The following is a 6,423-nucleotide window of genomic DNA, read 5'->3' as shown; positions in this document are numbered from 1 at the left end:
AAATCTCTTTACACCGAAGAACAACCCATGTTTGTCGAGGATAAACTTCCTTGGAATATTTTTCAAGACTTTAATAATGAAAATTGGGAATGGCTCACAAGGCCCTTGTAACTAGACCTGGCAAAACGGGTCACTCGGGTCGGGTACGGGTCGGGTCAGTTTGGATCGGGTCATTTCGGGTCTGCCACATATTTCGGGTCGGGTTGGATCAGATCGGATCATTTCAGGTTTCGGGTCAATTTCGGGTGACCTGTTGTCGGGTCATTTCGGGTCGGGTCATTTTCGGGTATAGGTCATTTTGGGCCGGGTTGCTTTTGAGTTAATGGCTTAGCACTTAAGTTAATACTATTTTGATTAAGAAATGCTATTTTGCAAATTTAACCATTTATTAGGGATTATTGTAACCAATGAAACTTTATTTTGATATATATATAGTATTAATATGAGTTAGTATTCGTCATTTCGGGGCATTTTGGGTCTCTTCAAGTCATTTGGGATCAGGTCAGTTATGAGTCGGGTCTTTTCGGATTGGGTCACCTCGGGTCGGGTCAACATTGGGTCAGACAATGTTCGGGTCGGGTCTGGGTCCGGCCGGGTCAATTCGGGTTTCGGGTCATATTCGGGTCAAGCAAGTTCAGGTCATTTTCGGGTCTCGGGTCAGCCTTTTCGGGTCGGGTCATTCGGGTCTGACCCAGTTTGCCAGGTCTACTTGTAACGCCCCGAAAAGCAAGCAGGTTGCTCAAAATAACTCTTTTTATTACCGATAGACAGCAGCGGAATTATAGGGCGTCACCACCGTATTTTACCTCCGGAAAATACAAGGCTTTACAATAAAATAAATACACTTCTAAAAGTAAAACTAAAACTCATTAATTATAAACTATACATCTTATATGTCTTATCTTTTATATGGAATTCCTCACACTTGACCTTCCCGGATACTCGTACCTGAAAAAGAGTGAGAGTAACGGAATCAGCCAACCACAGGCTGAGTATGACTCCAGTTCCCTCCACCGGCCTTATGTCATATCCTTTATTCAAAATAATATTTTCCCCTTGTACCGCACAATATTATAATTTACCAGTGTACAAAAGCTGTGTACAAAAGTTGTATCATTTTTACCAAAAACACATGCACATCATATTAATGACGGTATACCATTACTGAAGAGAATAGACATTACATATAGAAACTCCCACCGGGTCTAAGACCCACCTACATGTACACAGGATACTAATAATTTTTCATGGGCCAATGCCCCTCAGTTTATATATAGAGCCAACGCTCCTTGAGCCAACGCCCCTCAGTTTATATGTGGAACCAACACTCCTAGAGCTACTGTCCCTGAGGTCAACGCCCCTTCTGTGTACACATGTTATATAATAATGTCATCCCAATCAAATAATCGTATCCCGAATGGTACAATTGGCCAATTATACATTATATCTACAACACCATTTTCACAGTCATATATTCATAAGACGGTAATTAATATAACATGTGAGCAGTATAACAATTATCAGATGAAAATAACAATAAAACTAATATAACCAATTATTTCAAATATCTTATTCAAATGTAAACAATTAATTATATCAACGAAGGGTCCTGAAATCATACCTTATTTAGGTTACGTTATGGACGGAGTGTGCAAGAACCAGTTGTAGGTGGTGGTGTTTTTCTTTTCTTATCTTTGATCACCCTTTTTCCCTCGTATTTCCTATGCAATTATTCCTTAGAACCATGCTTTTCTATCTTAAGAAATGTGCAAATCCCCCTTTCGTTTCTACTTTAGGTAGTTTATGTGTCTCTATCCCAAAATCTAGCTTTGGTGAGTCACAATTAGGGGTCTACGTGGATTGCTAAATGTTTACTCTTTTTCTTTTCCATAGTTATATATATATTAGTAAATAAACGTACAAAAATGTTACGGGTTATTCTAATACGTGTCCCAACTCATATACTCGTAGATCAGTAAAGATTAAGTCGTTCGTTTAAATATACGAGTCTAGTCGATAAAGTCTCGGGTACTCCTATTACAATATATATATATGTATATATATATATATATATGTATATATATATATATATATGTATATATATATATATATATATATATATATATATATATATATCTTAAAAAAATTTTTATTCGTGGTATTACATTCTACCCTCCTTAAAATAAGTTTCGTCCCGAAACTTGAAAATAGAAAATGGAAAAGTTAAAACTTCTTTTTTTTTTCCTTTCAAAAGATTTACAGGAATTTAACTGAACAAAAGTCTTTTTATTTATTTATCAAATTTCTGAAATGAGTAAAAAGTGTACGTCTTATATAATGGAATGCAAGAATTCAAGCCGCGAACAAGAATTTGAGTAACCCAATTCAAAGACAAAACTGAAGTTATGCGTTAGGCGTTGAACCAGTTATTAGACGTCAATAATAACAAGTCCTAGCATCCCACATACCGTATAAGCTAAATAAAAAGAAAAATTGAAAATTTTCATTTTCAAATTTTTTTGTAAAAGTAATTTTTTTTTCTTCTGAAGATACAACATTAAATTTTCAAAATGCACTAAAAGAATTGAACTTCTTAAAATTATTTTTTTGTAACGCGTGAAACAGTTTGAGTATCAGAACTTTAAAATCACCAAAAGTACACCAATATCCAATGAGCGGAAGGACACAGAGTGTAAATCCTAAAGTTTGAAAGTCACGAAACTTACTTAACCCTTCTTACTCTAATAAATAAAACTTGACTAATCTGTCACCTTAATATATATGACTAACCATATAAAATAAGTAACTCATGCAATTTACATTAAATAAAATAGAACACACAAAGTCACAAATACACATTTCATAAAAATACGTATAAAAAAACACTAGTCATACAAATATCAAATCCTCGTAAACATCTGCCCCCTCTCTCTATTAGTCAGTTTCTATATAGCCTATTTGTTACGAGTTTTTATATACTAGGCCCAAAAATCCTTTCCCTCGCTGTATGGCCGAAGGCTTAATACGCGGTTTCATGGTTGCTCTGAAACCAATCTGTAACGCCCCGAAAAGCAAGCAGGTAGCTCAAAATAACTCTTTTTATTACCGATAGACAACAGCGGAATTATAGGGCGTCGCCGCCGTATTTTCCCTCCGGAAAATACAAGGCTTTGCAATAAAGTAAATACACTTCTAAAGGTAAAACTAAAACTCATTAATTATAAACTATACATCTTATATGTCTTATCTTTTATATGGAATTCCTCACACTTGACCTTCCCGGATACTCGTACCTGAAAAAGAGTGAGAGTAACGGAATCAGCCAACCACAGGCTGAGTATGACTCCAGTTCCCTCCACCGGCCTTATGTCATATCCTTTATTCAAAAAAATATTTTTCCCTTGTACCGCACAATATTATAATTTACCCGTGTACAAAAGCTGTGTACAAAAGTTGTATCATTTTCACCAAAAACACATGCACATCGTATTAATGACAGTATACCATTACTGAAGAGAATAGACATTACATATAGAAACTCCCACCGGGTCTAAGACCCAACTCCATGTACACAGGATAATAATAATTTTTCATGGGCCAACGCCCCTCAGTTTATATATAGAGCCAACGCTCCTTGAGCCAACGCCTCTCAGTTTATATGTGGAACCAACGCTCCTGGAGCTACTGTCCCTGAGGCCAACGCCCCTTCTGTGTACACAGGTTATATAATAATGTCATCCCAATCAAATAATCGTATCCCGAATGCTACAATTGGCCAATTATACATTATATCTACAACACCATTTTCATAGTCATATATTCATAAGACGGTAACTAATTATATAACACGTGAGCAGTATAACAATTATAAGATGAAAATAACAATAAAACTAATATACCAATTATTTCTAATATCTTATTCAAATGTAAACAATTAATTATATCGACGAAGGGTCCTGAAATCATACCTTATTTAGGTTACGTTATGGACCGAGTGTGCAAGAACCAGTTGTAGGTGAGGGGCACGGCTACCGCGGTTGGAAATGGTAGAGGAACTCTCTTTTGGGACCATGCCTGGGTGGATGGGATATGCTTATCCGACCATAATGTTGCCCCGATACCAGAAAATTTATTACGCGACACAGTTAGCGATATGTGGGACGAGAATCATGGCTGGAAATGGGAATGCTTTGCTGATTTCTTGCCGCAAAATGTCCTTCAAAGAATTGCTTCTATCTCCCTTACTCATGACCCTGATCTCGAGGACACTTTATATTGGCAAGGTACGTCTTCTGGAAAATTTACTATTAAGTTTGCCCTTGGTTATTTACAAGAAGCCGACCTATCTTCTATGCCGGAATCAAATATTTGGCGCACCATATGGCGAATCCCTGTGTAACAACATATCCGTACGTTCCTCTGGCTCGCATCACACAATCGTATTATGGTTAATGTAAACCGGGTCAGGCGAAATATGGGGGATGACCCACGGTGCCCACGGTGTGAGCTTGAGAAGGAAACAACCGACCACCTCCTCCGTTCCTGTCATATTTAAAAGCAAATTTGGGGCTTAGTTGGTATTGACCCATCCAATACTTCGTTCTATGATTCCCCCTTTACAGAATGGTTAACTAAAAGTGCAAGTAATAACGTGAATACGACAGTTGCGGATTGGCCAATTTGTTTTGCGGTAACTTGTTGGTGGTTATGGAAGTGGCGAAACAATATTGTTTTTGGGCGAAATAATGAAAACCCACTTGAGCCGCGCAATTTTCTCCTTCAGCAATTCGAGAATACAAAGAAAGCCTTCGATAGATTCGACATCTTCCTCAGCCGAGACCATCATCGACTGAAATTTTCGTTCGACGACTCCCTCCACCACATGGGTGGACTCAATTAAACACGGATGGAGCTTATAAGGGGAATCCAGGCCCAGCAGGAGGTGGTGGAATTTTCCGGGATCAAACTGGTAACTTTATCACAGCTTTTTACCTGTCATGCGGAGTGTGTACATCGATGAAGGCAGAACTGTTGGCCCTTGCAGCGTGTTTGGAAAGGGCAAGATCGTTGCGCATAAAGAAATTACTTATTCATATGGATAACCTTCCTTGTGTCAATCTTATTAATGAAGATCAGTTAGTTAGCAACAATTTAAAGTTCATAGTCAGAAGGTGCAAGGACATAATCAAGGACACTCAATGGACCGTCAAGCTTGAGCACACATACAGAGAAGCAAACAGAGCAGCGAATCTTTTAGCTAATCGAGGGATTACCTCGAGTATTCTTCCTTTTCATTTAGATTCTCCGTTTTCTGAGTTGAGTCCGATCCTTAGGGAGGACATTTTTGGGTTAGCTATTCCCTATGTAATAGCTAACATTTAAGTATCGGGGCTTTGCCCCTCTTTTGCACCAAAAAAAACCAAAAAAAAAAAAATTAACTTATTAATTAATGTGGAGTAACATACAAAATAATGGACTTTTATATATGTAATATTAATCATATTGTTATTAACTTAAACTTCCCTTTAAATAATGAAAGGAAGTGGGGATCAAGTTGTAAGATGTAAGTATATTTACCTTTGAAAAACACAACACCACAAATCTTGATAGTCCCGAAATGAGAACAAAAGAAACATATACATGAAGTTGAAAATGTAATGGACACTTCATAAACCCAATGGAACTCTATAAAAACAAATAAATTAATAAATAATTCAAAACCTCAATATGTTGGCTTGATGTGAATACAATGAAAGGAAAGATTACTGACACATGAAATTCTATTGATGATGGGATAAGAAAAAATTTTGGCTTATAAATTTTGTCTTTCATCACAAATATATAACCACTTGAGGTGTGTTTTATGACTTTTGAGCATCCTTTTTTCATTATTATCAATTTAATATAGATATAAATATGGAACAAAGTTCATGACTCTTGAGCATCATTTTTAATTATTTTCAAATTTAATATAGACATAAATATAAAGTGAAGAGAAATGGAATGTAAAAGTTTGCTTACTTTTTATTTTTATTTTTTATTTTTTCAAAATTTACCTTGTAAGAGTTGTTTAAAAATTTATCTTGAAATTAAAATATAGATGACGGTAGATAGTTTGGTTTGTCTTTTAATTATATATATATATATATATATATATATATATATATATATATATATATATATATATATATATATATATATATATATATATATATAAATGTAAAAGGAGAATCGAAATATGAAACGCACTACACATGACAATATTGTATGTATTTGAAAGTGCGTTAAAAAAAAGAGTCGACAAATGTGAAACTTATTGTTGTTGAACTTAAATACTGATTGGATATAAAATGTTATTTTTTAACTTTCTATTATATTATTACTCGCTACATAATTGTTTTTAGTTTTAAGTTTGTATAACTT

The sequence above is a fragment of the Silene latifolia genome, chromosome 11 (genome assembly GCF_048544455.1).
Source record: "Silene latifolia isolate original U9 population chromosome 11, ASM4854445v1, whole genome shotgun sequence".
In the NCBI taxonomy this organism is placed as follows: domain Eukaryota; kingdom Viridiplantae; phylum Streptophyta; class Magnoliopsida; order Caryophyllales; family Caryophyllaceae; genus Silene; species Silene latifolia.
The sequence above is the reverse complement of the archived record's forward strand: the minus strand, read 5'-3'. Positions refer to the sequence as shown.